This window comes from Apium graveolens, chromosome 5, assembly GCF_009905375.1.
Source record: "Apium graveolens cultivar Ventura chromosome 5, ASM990537v1, whole genome shotgun sequence".
NCBI lineage: Eukaryota > Viridiplantae > Streptophyta > Magnoliopsida > Apiales > Apiaceae > Apium > Apium graveolens.
The window spans coordinates 178,321,732-178,346,533 of NC_133651.1; the positions used below are offsets into that span (position 1 = coordinate 178,321,732).

General features: G+C 33.1%; 1 non-coding gene across 1 annotated transcript; it reads left to right on the forward strand.

Annotated features, from left to right (window-relative positions):
• The first annotated feature begins 571 nt into the window (after positions 1-571).
• Positions 572-678, forward strand: LOC141662226 (small nucleolar RNA R71). Its single transcript, XR_012550349.1, has one exon. It is a non-coding gene; the product is annotated as a small nucleolar RNA R71 (small nucleolar RNA).
• Positions 679-24,802: the final 24,124 nt, after the last annotated feature.

The following is a 24,802-nucleotide window of genomic DNA, read 5'->3' on the forward strand; positions in this document are numbered from 1 at the left end:
GTTGTCAAATTCTATAGACATATAGGGTCTCAATATAATTGGTGTCTATTCAGTTTCTATCTCTTTTGTGGATGTCTGGTAGTATGGTACTCGCGCAACGAAAGTTGGCGTTTATCAGTTTCGTGTTATCTGATTGGTATTATCACCATTGTATGTTAAGGTTAAGATCAATAAGGCTATTGAATGAAGTATTTAATGAAGTTAGAATTCCATATTTTTCATACATATTAATTCAATCAATCTTATTCTCGTAGTTATAATTACTAGTTTAATTCTTAGTTATAAACAATCTTAATTAGTTATCGTCTTAGCATTGAATAATAACCATACATTGTTAATTAAGTGCGTGAATTAATTAGTTAACCAATACAGTCTCTGTGGGAACGAACTAGAAAAGATTCTATACTACTTGTGAACTCTTATACTTGCGTGTATTATTAGCGCGTGTTTAGCGACTAACACTTCATCATAGCTTTTAGCCCACAAGGCTCCTCCTGATGCTACATCAACCATGGGTCTAGAAGTAGCACCCAAACCATTATAGAAACAATTAATGATCATCCAGTCAGGAATCCCATGATGAGGGCACTTCCTAAACATCTCCTTATAACGATCCCAAGCCTCACGTAAAGATCCTCCAGATTGCTGAGCAAATTTATTAAGTGTGTTTCTGATTGCAGCAGTCTTCGCCATAGGAAAGAATTTAGTTAAGAAATTTTGAGCTAGATCCTCCCATTTGGTGATAGACCCTGGTGGTAGAGAATGTAACCAACACTTAGCTTTATCCCGTAGAGAATGGGAAAAGCATCAACTTAATAGCATCTTCAAAAACTCCATTGAACTTGAAAGTGTCGCAGATCTCGATGAAATCTCTAATGTGAATGTTGGGGTCTTCTATCGGAGAACCCCCAAATGAACTGAGTTCTGTATCATTTGAATCGTGCTCGACTTGATCTGAAAGGTATTAGCCAAGATGGTTGGTCGAACAATGCTAGACTGAATATCATTGATCTTCGGTTGAGAGTAGTCCATGAAAGCCTTAGGATTTGCTTCAGGTTCTCCCATTGCAATAAGAACCTCTTCTTCTTTCTCAACTAAGATTCCTTCTTCAACTTTCTCCTCAACTACAACTTCTTCCTCAGCTTGATGCAGTGTTCTCTTATGAGACCGAGAACGCGTATGCATACACGCTCGCTAGATAACCTAAAACACGTCAAGGAAATAAGTAAGTAACAATTTCCGAGTCACTGAACTTTAACGACCAATGATGACAAACACATAAACTAAAAATTAACACCGAAGTCCCCGGCAGCGGCGCCAAAAACTTGTTAGGTCTAGAACACGCGCTAATATTCACGCAAGTATACGTGATCGCAAGTAATATAGAATAAATTCTAGTTCGTTCCCACAGGGACCGGTTTAGGTTAATTTTAATCAATGTATCTATGCAACACTAGTATGGCTATTATCCAATGCTAAGACGAATAACAAATTGAGGTTGTTTATAAATACAATTAACTAAGAGATTATACTAAAAAATATAAACTAGGAGATTAAAGAGAGTTGAATACTATATGACACAAACATGGGATTCTAACTTCATTAAATACTTCATTCAATAGCCTTTTCGTTCTTTAACTTAGCATGCAATGGTGATGACACTAATCAGATAACACGGAACTGATAAATGCCAACTTTCATTTTATGAATACCATACTACCAAACATCTACAAAAGAGATAGAAGCCGAATATACACCAATTACATTTGAGACCCTATATGTCTATAAAATTTGACAACATAACGGTTTAATGCACAAGTTATCTATCATGATTACATAGGGCAAGTAAGAAGGTTAAAATTACCTATGAATCATTCATATCAAATACATTAACCTATGCTAGCATGGCAAGTTCTAAACCCTTAAATTTACTTTCCCTTCATTAAAGATTAACACACTACCTTATAAGTTCGTGACGCTCATAAGATGAATAAGCACAACCAATACTAGGTTATCATACAATCACTACACACTAAGGCATTGAAACAAATTAACTAAAGAAATCCATAAATAAATCCATTAGAACCCCACGATAACGATTAGCCCATAATCGGACTCATCATCAACGTGGGTTCCGATGAAAGCATGGTATAATAAATGTAGTCTTTATACTGAATAACTGAGTATGAAACAAGAGTGTAGGTTCAAGAATAAGAATACTAGCATCCAAAGTTACAACTTAAAACAAAGAATCACAAGAATAAACTAGTTCTTCTTTGCCTTGGTTGAATTGTGCTCTACGGTCTTCTTACGCCTTCTCCTTAAGCTCTGGTACGACTTGTTATGAAAAACGAACATAAGTTATGTTTATATAGCAGCCCATGTAGAGAAATGGGATTTAATTTTCCAGACCTAGCGCGGCCGCGCGCTTGACCAGTGCGGGCGCGCTGACATTCTGCTCTTTGGGCGCGGCCGCGCGCTGCTAAAGCACGGGCGCGCCGTCTCTCTGGAGAAATTTCTGACTTCTTCTTTTCTTGTTGATTTGAGTTGGTCTTTTCATGAGCTTTTATTCTGGACATCATCCTAACACCATATTAACATCAAAATAATGCTAATTCACCTGTATTCCTGATAAATGTCTGAAATACAAAAACACTACAAAAACACGTTAAAAACACCAACAACTTGAGTACAAAACACTAATTCAAAGTTTTACGGAGCATTATAAAGTGTCATAAATGTCACTCAACATATGTTCCTCGAGAAATTGTTAGGCTAACTCAACATATGAAGGTTCCAATATTTTAAGAAGTAATCCATGTGTCGAGATAAAGAACTAGTGATCCAATTGTGAAATCTTTTAAGAAGTAATATTTTAAAACCAATTAAATTTCCACAATTATGATAATGTTGGTTGAGACCATGTGTTGGTTATCAGAAGTTAAACAAGTTGACTAATGAGAATAAGTGTACATTCCCAAGGATAGAGAATTTGTGTGATCAGTTGAAAGATGCCGTATAGTTCTTAAAAGTATCTTCATACAAGTATTAACCATGGAAGATAAGATTAAAGAGGTAGGCTGTGTTAATTAGTAGTATATCTGGTTATCACCATGTTATGCGTTACAGTATTATGAAACGATGAGGTTGGTTGATGGTGGTGGATTGATATGGTTGTTGGTTATTTGGTTGATTGTTGGTGTCAGCTTGAGTCTGGCTGGTCGTGAATAATATAGAGGAGATGCTGCCCAAATTTTTAGAAAATACTCTACTTTTAAAGGCAGAAAGTATACTTCCATGTATTAATGATTTTCATGTGGATACTCCAAATAATTGTAATTTCGATTTTTTGAAAGAGGTTTCTACAACCTAACTGACTTCATATAATTTGTTTTGATTTCCTATAGCTAATCATTACTTGGTTCAATTGATCAATTAAAGAGAGTTAATTGATTAATTTTATTAATTGATGATCAGTTATATAGAAATCTCTTCCAATTATATTAAGTTACTTTCCCAATACGATTTTCCATATCTGAAATCAAAGCAATTAGGAATTTGGAGGAAGTAAGGACACTAGTAGAATTCAGAAGTTTAGTGGAATTAGGGTGATGTTACTGCAAGTATGTGAAAGGCTTTGTCTAGATGAATATGCCATTTTTGTAGCAGACCAAATAAGTGAAGATTTATTGGTACATGCAACTGAAAAGAATGTTTTCAAGAACTAAAAGCCTGATTTAGAGCAAAGAGAAGGAAGAAGGAAATAAAGAGAGAGAGGACATCAGTAAGATTCAGAAGCATAATGAAATATGATGATTTTACCATAAGTTTGTTGAGACTTTGTCTAATCGATTATGCCCTTTCGTAAAACATAATAGAAATAAACAGTTTATTTGTATACGCACATGAGAAGACGTATTTAAGAACCAAAGGTTCAACATAAGAGCTATGAGAAGAAAAGGGAAATAAAAGAAAAGAAGAAGAAAGAAGAAATTGGTAAATCCACCGATATGGATGTTATTAAACAATCAAAAGAATTTTATCATCTGTAAGGATATTTTATATGAAGAATTTATGCATATATCTATACCGAGCAATAAAATAATGGTAGATGCTCTGAAATACTAGAAATCTCGCGAGTACAAGTATCTGATTTACAGTGGGAATTGGCAATGATAGTATGTGAACTAAAGATGAGAAGATTATTCATTTAGAGAAAAAGGTATATAACATACACATAACCCAATAATTTGAAACATATCTTCATTTCGAGAAAGTCAAAAATGAGACAAAGGATAGTTGGAAGTGATTAGAAATAATAGTTATGCGAGCAACAGTTATTGGAGCAAGGTTAATGAGGTAGCTGTTAATTTAGCGAAAAGAAAAGATGGACTTTGATAATTTTATTAGCACGAGTAGTAGAAGAGTTCAAATAGTTATGAATTGAAAGCTTTATTTCTGAGGTAGCCACATGAATAGTTTATTTGATGAAGAACCGATCAGTACTATTAGGAAGAAGAATTCCGTTATGTTAAGAAAAAATATTGATCCAGGAGAATGGAGAACTTATATAGGAAAGGAAGTGGAATCAAAAGTATGATAAAGAGGTTCCATAGGTGTCCAGGACATAAGTAAGATATGGACATCATGTGCAACAGAAATAAAGTAGAGTATTTAATCAATCGTCTACAACTTAAGATAAGGAATTCATTATAAGAATATGACTAAATACTGAGAGTTAAAATAAGGTATTTATTAACTTGGTATAAGAATGGAGATAGTAGAACATGTAAGTGAATGTTATATCTACCGAAGAATTAAATACAACATCAAAGGTGGAACACTAATATAGCTCGTTAAGGGGCGATATAGTAGAATCACTCGAGAACGAAAAATGAAGAAATCGTTATCTGAATTGTTATAAATAGATTAACCAACCCTAATCATTCTTTTATTAATGAATATTTATTCAAAAATAATTCTGTATTGCTTAAAGGAGATTGGGGTACGTCATCAGATTCAAGTAAGGGCTGTAATTGATCAATAATATTAATTGACTTAAAATTTTGGCAAATGTATTGAGGATGTTGTGAACCATGATGACCAAGAATGATATATATACCACCCATGAATGAACGGGCACCAAGTAAGGCAGAGCTAAAGATAAGAATTTGGATAAACATCGGTAACTTGAGAAAGTCAAGTTGTTCTGAGAATATGATAAAGTATATAGATGTAGAAGAAGATTTTCTGATGATATGGCCTGAAGAAAGGAGAACATTCTAGAACCTAAGTAAATGATAATACAAGTTAGAATATGCGAGTGATGTCTCCAGGTTAGTATATTTTCTTCTAAATAGTAAGAGATTTTCGATCGACGACTATATTCGATTGTGATTCAAGGAAATTAAGATATGATAATAAATTCATATGTCAACCGTATCCAGTCAAGATTTTCTCTTTAATTCTTAGTTCTGAAGCTAATTCCGGGAACGGTTAGAGACCAGACACACTAGGGGCTTTCATGGATGGATGAAAAGAATAAGTGAACAATTAAGAAATTTCGAATGCGGTTGAAAGCGATTATAAGCTAGGCTAATTGAACAAAGAAATATGTGGAAAATGAAGCGAAAGAATCAGTAAAAGTGAAAGTGTTCACAAGCACGACTGATTAGAATTAGAAAGAAAAAACGGTTAGTATGTACTATGTTGATCCTTTTGAGACCTTAAGATAGACAGGAAGATTGTAAATGAGTTGGCTTTACTGCCACACGTATAGTAAATTTATAGGGTATTTATATATGTACACCCATGAAGAGTAATCTAGCTTCATTATATACATGTAAAATGGAGACCTGAGCCAGGTCGTATGTGCAATTGATAGAATATGATGTTAGCAAGAGGCTGTTGAGTAATGATTGTTATGGTGAGTTAAAGTTTATGAAAAAGTTGTAAGGTTGAGAAGTCAACCTGAAGAAGTGTAAATGACATAATAAGAAGTATTATTATATGTGCCTTAGCGTGATTCTGAGGACAGAATCGTTTTAAGGGGGGAAGGATGTAACGACCGAAAAAATTACTATTATTTTGTGATATATTAAATGAGTAATATGTGATTTAAGCTATTATAAACTATGATTGATCTTAATTGAGTATATGTTACTTGCTATATGTGTTCTGTGTGATTCGGGATATTTTTGGGTATTTTATTACGTGTTAAATGGATTTATATTAAAAATTATATTTTCCAAATTTCATTTTAATAGCTGTTATTTCGTATTTAGCAATTGGCCTTACTATGCATAATATGGCGTATACCACATTGATTTTCCGAACATCTAGTTAATTTAGAAAATGTTTTGTTTCGTGAAAAATGACTTTTTTGGGCCACTGTCGGGACGTTAAAGCCCACAAAAATTATATTTTTATTTTTATAAAATCGTGGGACTTTCACATATTTAATATTCTTGTATATTTGAATTATTTGTAATTTTTGGGAAATTTTGACATAATTTTTGTATTTTATTGGATTAAAAATTATTCCCCGATAATTATTAATTTTGGGCTAATTATTTTTATTAAATGATATGACTAAGCCCTAAATAATTTTGGGGATATTATTTTTATAACTATACATAAATTGTAATTATTATTTAATTATAAAATAAATCAGAAATTATATAAAAAAATCAGATTTTTCTCCCAAAATTAAGGTTTATGTTCTTCATTTGTTCTTGGGATTAATCAGTGATTTTAATTCAATCTGGAACACAAAGCATAGAGTATTTGTACTCGTTGTGAAGCTCTTGGGATACTCTACCCAATCCAATCATCAAAACGAATGAATGATAGGTTAAATTTCAATTCGAAATTTTAGGGTTCTTAACCCAAATTGGGGATTTTTATTTTATTGATTGAATTTGATAATTCTAAAAGCTTGCCTATATGATTTATAATCTAATTATGCTAGTTAATTATGCGTGGGATTTCTGAATTACATGGTCGAGTTCTTGGTTATTTTTCATTTTTGATTTTGATTTTCTGGATAGTACATGCTTTGGTGATTGATTTTGGTTACACAAACAGTTTAGGGATGATCTGAGCTTCGTTTTGAGCTAATAAACTTCGTTTTTGGTTATGAATATGTCGAAGTCGGAGTTTCACCGGAACTCCGCCGGATTTACTTTGAATTTCACCGGATTGTAAGTTGGGTTGATGTTCTGTGAACTATGAGGTTGGAATGGGGTTCCATTCGACGTATGGAACGATTTTGGACTGAAAACTCATTTTTCCCTCGTCGGAGCCGACCGTCTATCTGCCGACGACGACGGGATACTTGGAATGTGGCCGGATTTCATCCCGACCTGGATGGGTGGAATGACCCGATGGTGACCCGACTGGGTCATTCTTTTTACCCGGTTTTGATCTGATTTTGCCCAATTCCTTTCCCTGAAAACTGTGTATGAATTTCTGATTTTTAAAAATTAATTCAAAAATAATTTATAAATTCTAAAAATTGTTTTTAAATTCAAAATGAATTTAGTTAATTATTTTAAATAATTAACTGAATTATTATAAATCCATAACAATATTTTCTTTTATTATTTTCAAAAATCCAAATTTGATTTAATTAGTTATATTTTATTTTAATTAATTATTTATGGATTTAATTGGTTTATTAATTCATTTAATCAATTAATTTTATTTATAAATAGTTAAATATAATATAATTATTTATAATTAATTCAAATAATTCCTAAAAATCATTTTGAGGTTTTAAAAATTATATAAATTTATTTAATATTCAATTAACATTATTATTAATTAAATTATTATTGTTTTATTCATAATAAATAGACCGTTCGTCCGTTTAATATGAAACAAACGTGTCCAGTCTCAGAAAAATATCATGTTTCTATTAAAAATACTTTCAACACATGGAATCTTTTGTTTCTAAAAGGTCGCTTGGTTTTGTAAACATTTCTGAGTCGCGTAATTATCAAAAGGTCGTATTTCGACTCGATTTCAGTTTTAAACGTACCGAGTCGAATATTGTAACGAACTGAATCATATGTTACATGAATAATATGGTATGTGCCTTATATGTTTATGTGTTATGTAAATTGTGAGTCCATGTGATCTATCAAACTTTATATGAATAAATGTGATCCTTATCTGTTATTATCGGGTGGGTAGACGATAAAGATAAACGTAAAATAGACAATGATATATTGTCAGATAATTGAAATGGTTCTTTTATGATAGATACACCTAGCTCAAGGCATTCAAATCCAGACATTGATAGTGAAAGTAAAGTCTGATTATGTGTAGTAATGAGACAAGTAGATATAGAGTAGATGTGGGCTTAGAATGATGATTAACGGTTATAAAGCGGATCAACTGAGTCAAGTATTCCTGAACTTTCTTGTGATATACTGCAAGTATTTCTTTCCTATTCTAAGTTCAGAATAGTTAAATGCTTTATATTTTGCTGTAATTACTCTTAATTATGCAAGTAGCCTTCATTATTGTTCCTTTATTATTGATTGATTTCTTGAGCAAATACCAATTATTTTGGGTTATTTACGAACCCTGAATCTAGATATATTCTGAAATCAAAATAATTTGATATCAAAATACTCTACGTACTGGATGGTTTCGACAAGGGTCAGGGATGGACGGGACCCTAAGGGTCGGGGATGGACCGGACCCTTTATTTATTGGGCCATAGTGCCTGGCTACCCGAATGGATCTTTATAGGTAGGTATAGATCTGCATAATATCCTGACTGATCAGAAGGGGTATGGGTGCGAATGATGGTTCTAGTGTCCAGTATAATTTATTGTTGATCTCCATTCACGACATTCCTTCTTGAAAAGTTCTACGATTACAAAACTGGACAAAGACCTGATTCAAAAGATGAATTAGTAAATTATTCGTTGCTTTTGATTTATAATTGAGGGATTGTTAGATATATTTGATAATATCATGTGTAATATGATTTATGTTAAGTTTTCAGATCTTACCTAACAGGATATATTTGATAATATAATTCAGAAGTTTATTGAAGACTACTAGGTCAGCATCTAGCACAGTTATCCTCATAGGATTGAGTAGTTACCTAAACAGATATATCACAATCAGAGTTTAGAAACATTTATCAGACAACAGTCAGTACTTAAACACATTTTTCAATTAAGCACAGAATACACAAAGAGATTAAATTCTGTAAATACTGATCATAAAGTCTGATGCATCAGAACAAAACTAAGCAGATTTAGAGAAAGAACCTGAAACCATTCCAAGTTCATTTACAAATCTTGTAAAAGTAGCTTCACACAATGGTTTTGTGAAGATATCTGCTAGTTGTTGATCTGTTGGAACAAAGTGCAATTCCACTGTACCTTCATCCACATGTTGTGTACATCTTCCTGCAGTAATATATTCTGCTTCTGCAGTTGATGTGGAAATTGACTTTTGTTTCTTGCTAAACCAAGAAACCAATCTACCTCCAAGAAATTGGAGGCTTCCACTTGTGCTTTTCCTGTCAATTTTGCAACCTGCAAAATCTGCATCTGAGTAACCTATTAGTTTAAAATCTGATTCTCTGGGATACCACAATCCCAGATCAGCTGTTCCCTTAAGATACTTGAAAATTCTTTTCACAGCTGTTAAGTGAGGTTCTCTTGGATCTGCTTGAAATCTTGCACAAAGACAGGTAGCATACATGATATCAGGTCTACTGGCAGTTAGATAGAGTAGAGAGCCAATCATACTTTAGTAATCAGTAATTTCTACTGATTTACCAGTATCCTTATCCAGTTTTGTTGCAGTGGCCATGGGAGTGGATGTACTTGAACAATCTTGCATTCCAAATTTTTTGAGCAAGTTTCTGGTGTACTTAGTTTGACAAATAAAAGTGCCTTCTTCATTCTGCTTGACTTGAAGGCCCAGAAAATAGCTAAGTTCCCCCATCATACTCATCTGATACCTTGACTGCATCAGTTTGGCAAACTTCTTGCAAAGTCTGTCATTTGTAGACCCAAAAATGATATCATCAACATAAATCTGGACCAGAAGTAAGTTCTTTCCATGGTTGAGGTAGAACAGTGTTTTGTCTATAGTTCCTCTGTTAAATCCACTTTCCAGAAGAAACTGAGCTAAAGTCTCATACCATGCTCTAGGAGCTTGCTTAAGTCCATAAAGTGCTTTATCAAGCCTGTAGACATAATCTGGATGTTTGGAATCTACAAAGCCTGGAGGTTGTTCAACATATACTTCCTCCTCCAATTCTCCATTGAGAAAAGCACTTTTCACATCCATTTGAAAGACAATAAACTTTTTGTGAGCAGCATAAGCCAAAAATATCCTTATGGCTTCTAACCTAGCAACTGGTGCAAATGTTTCATCATAATCAATTCCCTCCTGTTGAGAATATCCTTTTGCAACCAGCCTTGCCTTATTCCTTGTAATTATGCCATCACTGTCAGTTTTGTTTCTGAATACCCACTTTGTACCAATAACAGATCTATTCTTTGGTCTTGGAACTAGGGTCCACACTTTGTTTCTTTCAAATTCATTTAACTCTTCCTGCATTACTTGCACCCAATCAGCATCTTGAAGAGCTTCTTCCACTTTCTTTAGCTCAGTCTCAGAGAGAAAAAAATTGTAAAGACATTCGTTTGAAGTACCTGTTCTAGTTTTGACACCTGCATCAGGATTTCCAATTATCAAATCAGGTGTATGTGATTTAGTCCACTTCCTTGCAGATGGAAGGTTTTCTCTAGAACTGGATGCTCCCCCATGATCCATGTTGTCTTCAACTTCATTTTCTGATGCTCCCCCTGAAACTATGCTCTCTGAGTTGGATTCTTCAGAATTTAGATTTTCAGAACTATCAGAACTTGGCTTATCAGAACTTGACGAATCAGAAATTGAAGAGCCAAATGTATATTCTGATGCTTCTTGAGATGTGGTAAGATCTTGAGTATGCTCCCCCCTGTATAGGTGCATCTTTCTTTGATGTAGTCACCACAGTTTCAATAACATCAGAGTTTAATCCATTAGAGTTGGCATTATCAGGACTTAGATTGTCAGGATTTTCAGTATCAGAATTTGAGTCTTCATTTTCAAATCTCAGCTGATCATGATCAATAAAATCTTCAAGTCCAGTAATCTTCTTGTCATCAAAGGAGACATTGATAGATTCCATGACCACTCTTGTTCTCAAATTATAGACTCTGAAGGCTTTTGTGGAAATTGGATATCCAACAAAAATTCCTTCATCAGCTTTTAGATCAAATTTGGATAGCTGTTCAGGATGAGTCTTAAGAACAAAACACTTGCATCCAAATACATGAAAGTACTTCAGATTTGGCTTCTTTTTCTTCACCATCTCATATGGTGTTTTTCCTTGCTTGTTAATGAGTGTTGCATTTTGAGTAAAATAAGCAGTCTGCACAGCTTCAGCCCAGAAATAGGTTGGAAGCTTTGCTTCTTCAAGCATTGTACGTGCAACTTCAATGAGAGTTATATTCTTCCTTTCAACAACTCCATTTTGCTGTGGAGTTCCAGGAGCAGAAAATTCCTGCTTAATTCCACGGTTTTTGCAGAACTCTTCCATTATCAAATTCTTGAACTCAGTGCCATTATCACTCCTTATGGTTTTCACAGAATCTTTGACCAATTTATCCAGATGTTTAACATGATCAATCAAGATAGATGCTGAAAGGCATATGTCATAGCCTACTCGTTTATTCGAGTATTTAACTCAACTCAAATAAGAATGTAATAAGTAAATAGTGGATCAATCATCAGAGAGATCTCACAATGTAACATCTGTCAAAGAATAAAGAAACATTGTTCATCTGCAGACTTGAAGATTCACTGGAAGAAGTTCAAGAATTTGATCATGCCTCAGTGATATAAATCAAGATCGTGGATTTAATCAAGTGACAGAGATCTCGTCAGGGTATCATTTATTACAAGGATTCAATCAGAATATCAAAGTCAAGACATGAAGAAACGTCACGGAAGTTAGTCACTCATGAACCAGACAGTACATCGAGTGTCAGCATTGAAGTGGCGGAATTGATTCATAAGTCTCAGTGACTTTCAGAAGATTGTCAGAAGAATGGATGCTGCTCAGGGTTAGTATTAATTCTCTATTAATTAATTAAGTCATATAATTTAATTAAGAAAATAAATTATATCTGCAAAGATTAATTTATTGATTAATTGAATTAAATTGATTAATTAGTTTAGAATTAATATTAAGGATTTACAAGATTTTAATTGGTTTAAAATCTGCTTAAATCCAGCAAGACAATTCATTTGAACTAGTATGACAATCGGTATGACAATTGATAGTCATACCGAAAGTCATGCCAATACATTTAATTGTCTTATTAGAATTTCTGTTTAGATTAAAATCTGTTATTAATTCAGCAAGACAATTTATTTGAACTAATATGACAATCGGTATGACAATCAATAGTCATACCGAAAGTCTTGCTAGCTCATTTTAATTGTCTTGCTAGTTGTAAATTTTGTCATACCGAAAGTCTTGCTGGCCAAAGAAGATTGTCATGCCAGTACATTTTTACATTCGGCTGTTTGATAAAAAGGAGCAGAAGTCTGTTATTTCATAATCAATCAAACAGAACACAAACTCAAGAACAAAAGAAAAAGGAGCAGAAAAATATTTCATCTCATCTGCAACTTCAAGATCAATTTCTAGATTGTAAAGTTAAATCCAATCAACTAGAAATACTTATCTTGTTCTTGTGTATCAATCTAGCGGATTAAAATCCCTAGAACTTAATCTCAAATCACATTTAGCATTTGATCTTTTAATTACAAAAATAGAAAAAGTTCATGTCGAATTTATTCTAGATTTGTAATAATTGATTTGAGATTAATCCCTTGTAACCGATACCGTAGTTGTAACACCTTTCAAGTTTAATAAAAGTTTTATTTAACTTGAATTTTGTTTCATAATTTTATTCCGCATTTTATTCGATTAAACGGTATTGTTTGCATTCAACCCCCCCTTCTACAAACAAATTGGGACCTAACAGATGCAGTTTCACTTTTTGTGTGCAAGAAATACACCCATGTGTATCTGGTGAACTCATCCACTATGACCAACACATATTTTTTCTTTGTAATAGACATGACATTCACTAGACCAAATAGATCAACATGTAGTAGATGATAAGGCTCAAGAATTGATGATTCAGTCTTGCTCTTGAATGAAGATTTTCTTTGTTTGGTCTTCTGACAAGAATCACAAAGGCCATCAGGAGCAAATACTGACTTTGGCAGTCCTCTCACAAGATCTTTCTTGACTAGTTCATTTATATTGTTGAAATTTAAATGAGAGAGTTTCTTGTGCCGATGCCAGCTTTCTTCAATTGATGCTCTACTCATCAGACAGATTGCAGAACCATCAGTACTTGTTGAAAGCTTAGCTTCATAAATGTTACCACGCCTGTATCCTTTCAGAACAACTTTGCCTTTAGATTTACTCACAACTTCACAGTGTTCTTCAAAGAAATCAACATGATAACCTCTGTCACAGATTTGACTTATACTCAGCAGATTGTGTTTAAGTCCTGAGACCAGAGCTACTTCTTTAATGATGACATTCCCAAGATTGATATTGCCATATCCCAATGTTTTTCCAATGTTGTCATCTCCATAAGAAACACTTGGGTCAGCTTTCTCCACAAAGTCTGATAGCAGGGCCTTATTTCCAGTCATATGTCCTGAACATCCACTGTCCAGAACTAGAATATTTTTCCTGTTGCCCTGCAATCATAAAGACCACTAATGATTAGTTTTAAGGACCCAGACTTGCTTGGATCCTTTGGCCTTATCAAGTTTGTTAACATTTGCAGCGGATTTAGCATCAGAGTTTATGTTAACATTTTTCTTATCAGAACTTACACTATCAGACTTTGAATCAGAATTTACACTAGAAGGAATAATGGAAACTTTCTTCAAAGAAGGTTTTATTTGATAATAATCATAGTAGAAACTATGATATTCCTTACAAGTATAAATGGAATGCCATAAACTACCACAATGAAAACAAGGATTTTGTGGTTCATATCTAACAGACTGACTCTTAACTCCTGATTTTGAAGGTAAGGAGTTTATGTTCTTATTCTTCCTGGAAAATGAAGCCAGATGGTTAGAACTTCCACAGTTATGACACGTTTTCCTAGGAGCTTCAGGAACAGGCTTATAATTATTGCTTTTATTCATACCTTCCTTTCCATTCCTATTTTTCCTAGGTGATTTTACCTTGTTTGCATTCTTCACATCTTTCAGCTTATTCTTAAGCTGCTTCTTAGTCATTAAGCTTATGTTTACTTCAGCTGTCTTTCTCTGTTTTAGTTTGTCAGAAGTTAATTCCTCTTTAACTTCTGATTTCTCATTATCAGACTTTGTAGTTACAAACTTAATAGATTTTAACTTTGGCTTTTTGCTTAACAACAGGCTTAATTTCTACAGTTCCATTATCATTCTTATCCTCTCCATAACCTAAGCCCTCTTTCCAATTTTCACTACTTAGCAAATTTTTGAGTTGTTCTGCCAGAGTTAGTCTAAATCCTGATAATCTCTCTTTCCTTTTCTAACTCAGTTTTTAGAGATTCATTCATTTTTAGCACTTCATCCCTAAGATAAAAAGCATCATCTCTATCCTTCTGAGTTTAATGGAACATAACTAACTCTTTTTCTAAGAAATCATTTCTTTTCTTAAAAGCAAGATTTTCAGAAGTTAATCTTTCACATGTTAAAGTTTGATCTCTATAACTAACAAACATGGTTTTAAGATATCTTCTCAACTCATTAATATCATCAGTATGAAAAGCATAAGTAGTCTGAGGTACCTTTGTTTCAGCAGCTTCAGAACTGCTCTCAGCACTTTCTTTATCAGCATTTGCCATTAAAGCATAGTTCTGCTCACTTTCAGAGTCTGAGGTGTCTGTCCAGCTTTTCTTCTTTGTGACAAGAGCCTTGCCTTTGTCACCCTTCACTTTCTTGCAATCAGGAGATATGTGGCCTTTCTCACCACAGTTATAGCATTTGACATTGGTATAATCTCCTCTATCAGACTTTCCTCCTCTGCCCTCAGATCTTCTGAAATTCTTCTTATCAGAACTTGTGCCTTTCCTGGAAAACTTCTTTCCCTTCCTGAACTTCCTGTATGCAATCTTTGTGATCCCTTTCACCATAAGAGCACACAGCTTCATCATCTCCTCATCAGCATCAGTCTCAGGCTAGCTTTCAGAATCTAAGTCATCATCACTTTCAGAACTTGATGACTCAGTATCAGACTTTGTGAAAAGAGCTTTACCCTTGTCTTTCCTTGAGGTAGCTGCCTTGGGGGATTCTTCTTCAGCCTTAAGAGCAACTGTCCTTGACTTTCCTCCTTTCCTCTTGCTTCTTTGTTCCATCTCAAGTTCATGAGTCTTGAGCATTCCATAAATTTCATCAAGAGTTGTTTCATCAAGATTGTAGTTGTCTCTTATTGTTGTTGCCTTCAAATCCCAGCATTCAGGAAGAGCTAACAGGAATTTAAGGTTTGAATCTTCAAGATCATACTCTTTATCAACCAATGACAAATCATTCAAGAGTTTGACAAATCTATCATATAAATCAGTCAATGACTCATTTGCCTTTGAGTCAAAGTGTTCATACTCTTGAGTGAGTATTGTCTTCCTGTTCTTCTTAATTGTATCAGTTCCCTGACACCTTGTTTCCAGAGCATCCCATATCTCCTTAGCAGTCTTGCAGTTAATTACCCTGTTTGACATTACATTATCAATGGCACTATGCAGTAAGTGTCGTACCTTAGCATCCTTTGCAATTGATGCGATATCTTCAGCAGTATAATCACTCTTCTCCTATGGTACGGTCTTTGCTGCTTCACCTGCAACTGCAACAACGAGCTTGGTTGGTTTGTGAGGCCCTTCCTTGATTCTATCAAGATATTCTGGATCTGTTGCTTCCAGGAACATGGTCATCCTTACCTTCCATATGGGATATTCAGATGGTCTCAGTATGGGAACTCTGATGGTCTCATACCGACTTTGAATTTGTGTCTTTGGTGGTTCTTCAGTTTTGGTAGGCTTAGTTAAAGTTTTCGTGTCATACATGATTGTGTTTGGATCTTAAACTATATGTGCGTTAACAGATAGGCTCTGATACCACTTGTTAGGTCACACACACTGTATAGGGGGTGAATACAGTGTAAAGTACAATCAAATCGAACTTTAATATCTCAAGTAACAGAAAACAAACTTTATTGAAACAATAAACTCTGTTACAGTATGGAACTGTTACCTCTCAGTGATGAACAAATATCACGAGAGCTGCTAGGGTTACAATGAATAATCTTCTCGAATATAATAACACTTATAATGTAAACTCTATGTTTGTGTTTATATACTACACAGTTACAAGATAATCGCTAATTGATATGGAATATAATTCTGCTTCCTAAAATATATCAATCAGATATCTTTTCTTCCAAGTATTTTATTTTTCATAGAATTCCTTCTTCATGCATATCTCTTCTTATGTTTATCTCGATCTTCTTTCTTTTAATCAGCTACTATCCTTATCTGAACATCCTTCAGCACTTAAGTTGTGATATCCATCTTCTGATGATTATCTCCTGATAATATAAGTACTGATATCCTTAAGTCCTGACTTCCAGTAAGTACTGATTTATCCTATTTAAGTAAGATCTGAAAACTAAACATAAATCATATTAACCATGACATTATCAAATATATCTAACAGCGATTCCCAACCTCCGATTCAACTTAATCAAAATTCCACACAAACCCAAGTTTCAACTTAACTACACTTATTAATTACTATTCGTATTTCATATTTATTTATTTATTTTAAAATATTAGGACTCAGAATTATATCATCACCATCCACCGTCCGCTCGTCGAAATTCATCGCGAACGGCGGTAAAATCCGCGGGTACCCGATTAATTCGGGTTTCCGACGTGAACTCCACTGATTAATAAAAATTTCTGCACGAGAATATTTTATTTCACGAAATCCAATCAAACAAATTTCCTGCAGATAATAATTAAGTTAATTAATAAAAAGAAAACAACAGCACACGCGCCTCCCTACGCGCAAAACACAGACACAATCGGAACAGCAAAACGCAACCGGAAATCGGACAGGGGAAAAACGCAGGCGGCAACCAGAACAAGACCAGCAACACCATCACCCACATACTGACACACATACACCCAGCAAGTATATATATATGTGTGGATTAACAAAAAAGCATAGACTCAACAGCTACCATAACCAACCTGAACAGGGAGGAGGAAGTAATGACCGATAATAGAAGAGAGATTAAGGGTTGAGAGGACCACGCGATCGAACCCCCCTACTTCCATCCCCTGTTCCTCCTTTCTCCACTCTTTCTATTTTTATTTTATTTTTTTATGCTTTTGTTATATTTGTTGGTTGACAGATGGTGCAATTGAGAAGCAATACGTGTCCCTCCCCTAATCTAAAAAACTGACGCGTGTGTTTGCAAGGATAATTACGAGCTTTTAAGGCCCGATTGCCCCGAATCTCGCAAATTTACGGACCGAGCTGCTCTCTAAACAATTTCAGAAAATTACGAAAAGAGTCTTAAAATGTTATAAATATTCTGAAGTTCATAAAAACATAAATTTTGAAATTTTTAAACAATTTCTAAAACGCAATTGGTACCTGTTTTTAACAAATAAACGAAACAACGTGCGGGTGAAAACAATCCCGAAAATTTCGAAAATAATTTTAAAATTCTCGGAATATTCCAAACTTAAATAAATGTGAGTTTCATAATTTTTAAAGATTTCTAAAATTAAATACATATTTTACAAATAAATATAATCAGACAATCGCACATGGTTAAATAATTGATGAAATATTGATTTCTCAATTTTAGAAAGTTCCGAAAATAATTATTGTAATTATAAAATTATAAAACCAATTTAAAGATCATCCAAATATTTATGGAAATAAATCTGCAATTAAATCCACTTTTTAAAGTGGAAAAGAACAATACCACTCACTATTTATTACACAAATAATCCCTATACATCCACAATCACACATAAAAATAGTAACACACAATACACTGCTGACACTACCAATCCACATATTTTATTTATTATTTATTTAACAATTATACATTTAAATAATAAAATATACGACTCGTTATATACAGGTTATTGTCTTGGAAACGAACCATTCATAGCTAGAGTAATTCAACCATAAAGTGATAATTATTACAACCCAAAAGTATTTAAATCTTACCGGGGAGTAACCTTTAAGTAAGGCTAGTCCGTTGGTCAAATATACGTTTCTTGTTTAGTACCTTACATAAGTCATACTTATAAATAAGCCGAACTAAAAATAACTGAAAACCAATCCAGCTTATTCGGACTACCTGTGGTACAGCACCAAACAATCTACGGAATAGCTGGCCATTTCCTACCCGTTTCCTGGCTGTGGTTTTCATGGTAGGCATCTTGATTCACTGTTGTGTTGTGTCAATTTAAGAAAACAAGTGTGAGCTATAATGCCCAGCATAATAATGTATAGTATGAAAGTGACTGTATGATAACTTACATAATACATCATATATGATAATTATGTTTTATTCGAAATTAGTTTTCCCTTGGTGATACACACCTTCTTATGAAAACAATTCTTTAGGGGATTTTATTATCCTGCGAATACCTTGATAGTAAACCCAGCACATAGGCTTGGGTTACAGTATTGCATCACAATTCCAATTGGAAGAATTAGGACACTCGTTGGAGCCACCGCATACGATGATCAGTCATAATACGATAATAGTAACCTTTTCAACTAGTAGAAGGACGACACCTTCGTATCCTGGTTATCACCCTTGCCGCATTTGGGCTACTTGTCCCATTTTTGGGTATACATATACTTCACAAGTTCCTGAGTACACAGAGTACCTTCGCCTGCGGTACCTTTGGTAGTCCATCTAGCACACATAGTACCAGAATCGACCCCTCCCTTGTCCTTTTAAAAGAATTCTATCATGTCTCGAGAACTCGAACCACATCGAAGTTCCCCAAGCATTTTGCTTGTTGATAGAAACAGTTTATCTTACTAAAATATAAATGTATATATATATACGTACTTCCGAAATTTTCGGAGGAAGTAATAAGGATGTGAGTTGACCGTTGTCAACGGATAATTAAATAAGGGGGAAAAGTTTCTCCTTGAAACTATATTCAAAATATTAAATAAGTCGGGATAATATTCCCCGACGATCTGAAATTATTCGAATGATTTTCGAAAATCAGAAAGTAATTTAAATCCGGTTCTACGATTTTTAAATCATAAACAAACCCTTTAATAAATAGTAAATAGGTAAATGATAATCGATAAATAATTAAACCTCGAAGGAGTTTACTTTAAAAGAATAAAATAATATTCCTCAACTAATCTATGTTTAATATATTAATAACTTTAATATTTAATCGAGATTGAAGTAAATATTTACTGGAGAATACTTCTCCTTAATAAATGAATAGTAAGTAAATATTTCTTGTCCAAATGATAAAGTATAGTTGAGGGAAGACGATCTTTGGAAATCATTTTAATAAAAGCTCGAGGTGTTTAATATTGGTAATTGGACGTCGAGTCCCTTTAAAACGTACTACTATGGACTTGTAATCGTCCTATAATATCACCGGAATGATTCCCGGGATTTTATCTTGAAATCCCGACCGACTCTCGGTCTTATTATAATACGTTACGCTTATAGTGGAATTAAACATTTCACGATATATACTTATCGTACAACATCATTATATCATGCAAAAATTTAATAACTACGTATCATGGCAAATATGGTACTTATGAAATGATAATAAAACAATCCTTTCACAACACAATAGTAACTGGAGTTGGGTTCGTAAACTTGCCTGGGTATCTCGAGGTGGAGGATGCTCTAGGTTCCGCTCGGAAATCTATAATCTTAAACACAATTCGTTTTGTTAGGTCCCGTTCTAATTTACGGCGACTCGCACTCATGCGCTACTTATTATGCACCCTCTCAACTTATATTACCCTTATTATTCCTTTAAGTCCCTATTCAAATCATGGTCGCTTCATTTTTCTAAGTATCTTAGGTTCATTTTCATTTTCGCCGTCGGCTCCGCTTATGGATTCTACGGTTTCTAATCGCGCGGTCTCGGTTCCGATATTTTTATAAAACTAAAAAATCATTATTTTCACTTGAAATTTTAATGGAAGTTAGGAAACTCAAAATACTACTCTTTGTAAAAATATCATTATTTATGAACATGATTAAGTAGATCCTTTATATTTTCAAAGTTCGTAATTCATAGCAGTTTTTGTCGCGGAAATCACTTTTAATAAAACGGCCATAACGTTTGATCCGTAAATCGGAATCAAGCGATTCAAACGCCTAAACGATACTTATAACATTTTCTATCATAATAAAGGGTTATTTTTTAAAAACCTACAGTTTAAATCTTCGGGACTTTCTGCAGAAACCTAAAGTTATGTTTTGTTCGCTTTAGCGAGATTACGTTTACGATCGGAGTTTCGTTTACGCCTTAAATCTTTATACTACCACCAACAATCATCATATCATCATTAACATACTAAATCCTCTCAAGAACATCATGTTCTTGAGTCAACAACAATCAACCTTAAATCTACTTAACTAAACATCAAGATCTCATCAATATCACCACTAAAACTAGGTTTATAACTACATACTAAAAGGATCTTGAAATTGAATCTTAAATAAAGTTGGGTCAAATATTTTTGCCTTTCTTGAAAGTTTGAGATGTGTTCTTGAGGGTGGTGGAGTCTTGGGAGTGCTTGGTATGGTTTTTGGAACCTAAAACCACCATTGAAATCAAGAAACCAAAGAAGAGTTACTATTCATACTATTCATTCTCAACTTTCTTGATTTTATTACACCCATCAAACCTTGATAAAAAGAGATCAAATAATTATCTTACCTTTTTTTGGTTGTTAGGAAGGTTGAGAATTAATGGCAGGATTTATTCATGGATAGAACTTGAAGAATTGAATTTGATTTCCTTGCCTTGATGAAAATAGCTGAATGGAAGAAATGAAGAAGGGGGAGAGAGTTTTTATGCTTGCTCCTAGGTTGCTTCTTTAAATTATGTTGGTGATATATTTATATTGATTTGATATTCTCCTAGTATAGAATCCTAGGTTTATTCTTGTTGCCAAATCCATGGACAAATCTAAGTAGCTTCCTAGTTTACAAGCTAAGCTACTTATTTTAGCTTCCTTAGCACACTATTTGATTAGCCTTCGTTGATCATCCTATATCTAGCTCACTATTTGATAAAGTAACCATGGTTGCTTTCTTACCATGGTTAGTTAGTGTGTTACATTTATTTAATCATTTACGCGTTCGCTCGGTCGCTTAAACGTTTTCGTAATACTTCCTCGTAAATGGTTCGCGATGTAATTCCTTTCGCATTTATTCCTTATATTTTGAATTATCATACTTGGATATAAATCCGTAGGGTTTTAATCCTGTAATTATATTGGGATTCCCGTAATCCTCGATGAGTCGTAAATATGGTCATTTTTCAAAGTTCGTTTTCTTCGAAAACTAATAGTGTTTACATACACTCATTTGGTACGTATAACCGTAATATCAACTCCGAAACTCATTTTCTCATGTACTACATAGTGTGGGCTCAAAAGTTGTTCCCGCCCGTTAGGGTTACTATTCATTAAACGTTTTATAAGGTCTCAAAAATTTGAGTTATTACAAGTCCCCACAAGAGAAATATCGGGCATTCAAGGAAGCTCGAAGAGTCGTTAGAAAAATGCAAGAAGAAAATCAAGTAGGAAGAAGTAAGTTAAGTAGGTTTTGATTTTTTCTATCTAATATGTATATCATGAAACATCTAATAAATAGTTAAGTAGGTTTTTCATTCTACCATTTCTATTTTCATCCCAACATTCTTCAAACTGTCAGAGGATCAGACTTAGCGAATTTGGTTCTTAAAGGGGCCAACCAGGCACTAGATTCCCTCATATTTTCCTAGAATAAATTTTACCTATTATGTGATCACCCATGTTTTTATTATCAATGCCATGTATGGTAAATATTCAATTGTTTGTCATAAATTAAAATTAATCTGGAAAGCAGGGGTTAATTTAAACCAGGCTAGACACATTTTTGAACCTGATAAGAACTCAAGCTGAGTTGAGTTTTCTTTGAACTAGACACAAGCTTTTCTTGATCAATTCTATTTTAACTCGGCTCGAACTTGATTCTTTTACTATTTTTTAATTTTTAAAATATATCATTGTGTTTGTTAGTTCATGTGTCATTATTCGACTATCAAAAAAGTTATGTTTATAAATTAACTTACCATTTTTTCATGTTTTATATTGGACAAAAAATTAAAGTAAAATTAATTCTTATATGAAAGTTTGATATATTTTATTATACTTTTTTTATATTTAGTTAATATTATTACTTTTATTTTGAAACTTAAAATGACGTTTTGTTTTTTTAGTTATCAGCTCATTTTATTTGCAAAATTTATATGTTTAATTTTTATTATTCAGTTTGAAAAATGAAAAAAAAAAATTATGCAAAAAATGATATTGTTGTAATATCAAAATAAATCGAATACCTCAATTACTACGCAAATTTAGATTTTGGAAGGTCTATGATCGATGCACCTAATAATAATTGTTTTATTTATTATTTTAACATCTTATACTTTGTATAATTATAAAATACAATAATAAGAATGTAACATTGGTGTATGCAGTATTAATATTAAATAAGAAATAAAATTTACAAAGTATTAATGAATCATGGCATGGTGGTGCCTATTATGGAAAAATAAAAATTTAACTTGTTCACGGTAAAAAAATTGTTCATATTTTACTAATTTTTGTTATCATTGTACACTAATTGAGATGCATAATTTGTTGCGAAGATAAAATTCAATGCATCAAATATATATAAATAGATGAGATCAAAATATTATTTAATTGATTGGAAAAATTTGTATCGAAATCTTTAAAAATGTTATTTCAAAAATTTCTTGTCATTTGAAATAGGAAAAATAAAACTTTCACGCGAAACCTGAAAAAGACTAATATTATTGAATAGTTTTTATTGAAGTGTTTGAAGTCAAATCCCGAAAACCTATAAGAAACTAATAAGTTTGAAAACCCGATAAAAACCCAATGAGCTCAAAAACTCAATAAAAATTCGAAAGTTCGTTATAAAACTTGATAAACTCGTTTAAAACTCGATAAAAAACTCGAACTCGACTCGTTCGACTTGTATAGTGAACGAGTCGAATTCAAACATAAATGATTGAAATTTGAATATATTTAGGCCCACTCTACTGGAAAAAAAAAATACTCGAACTCAAATTTGATATGTACAAATTTAACTTGACTTGAATTACGCCCTAAAAGTGTCCACAAAAAATATCCTTGGGTTGGGCTTTATGTTACATTATATTTATGGATTATTGCATCACTTTAACAGGCCTCCAAGAAAACAAAAAATGCAAACCCTCTTTTTAAAATCTAAATTTGCTCAAGGAAAAAAGATAAGTACTAACTATTTTTAATTTAATTGCATATATCACTATGTCATTTTAGTGTCGTATCAAAGCAGTATTTCTATTGATGGAGTCCAATTACTCAAATTTCAACAGTAATATTCTAGTATATCATCTTAGGAACATAAAATTAAATAGTAAATAGTAAATATAATTAGCCTCATGATGGGACTCGTGTTACTTGGTCGCTTAAAAATAATTTTCATTTAAAAAAAATAGATATAATATAAAAATTATATCTTTGATAAATTTGATGTAACTATGAACTGCTATGTCATAATTCTCGTAATTATAGTGAAAAGGTATAGGGACGACTACTTCATATTTCAGACATGGTTAAGACATGTTAGATATTGAATGCTATGAATTATAACATAGGGGAGGTGAATGTGTTTCTTGGAGTTTTCTTGTATTTCAAAACTTGTTTGGATTCTGGTGAACAAAACAATTAACAATCTGTAGAGATATTGAAGTAAGCATAAATAACACGAACACACAATATCAAAAACTCACTTAATTATATAAATCAAGCTTGTCATGCTACAAATTCGTGTTCTTAAGAAAATAAGAACTTAGCTTCTATCTCGAGAGAATACAAGAAAATCAATATCTGTTTATTACATGTGAACTAAAGACCCATGCATGCTTTATAGACTAACAACACATGTTTACAAGACTTGCACTAACATGTATTAACCATTTTATAAAGCAACCTTTTTTTATTTCCATTTATGGATTAGCAAATCTGTGTAGAATCTAGAAAGTATGTGACCATCCTTTGTCCAGTTAATCTTGGCCCTTGATCTTGTATTCTTCAAGCTACTTTGTAGACTTTCTGATTCAGTGAATGAATTGTTTGCTAACTGATAATCTTGAATCTTGAACTTTTATGCATTTTAAATCTGAAAATTATGTCAAGATCTCCAACTTGTTCTACAGAGTAATGACATCTCGATAAGTATAATGAGTTATCGAGATATCTGATTTTTCTATAGGTGTACTTGACTTGTCGAGGTCTCTAGATCCTTGCAGTGAAATGACTTATTGATATGTTTAAGATCTCAACATGTATAAATGACTTATCGATATGTATGAGATCTCTGCATGTA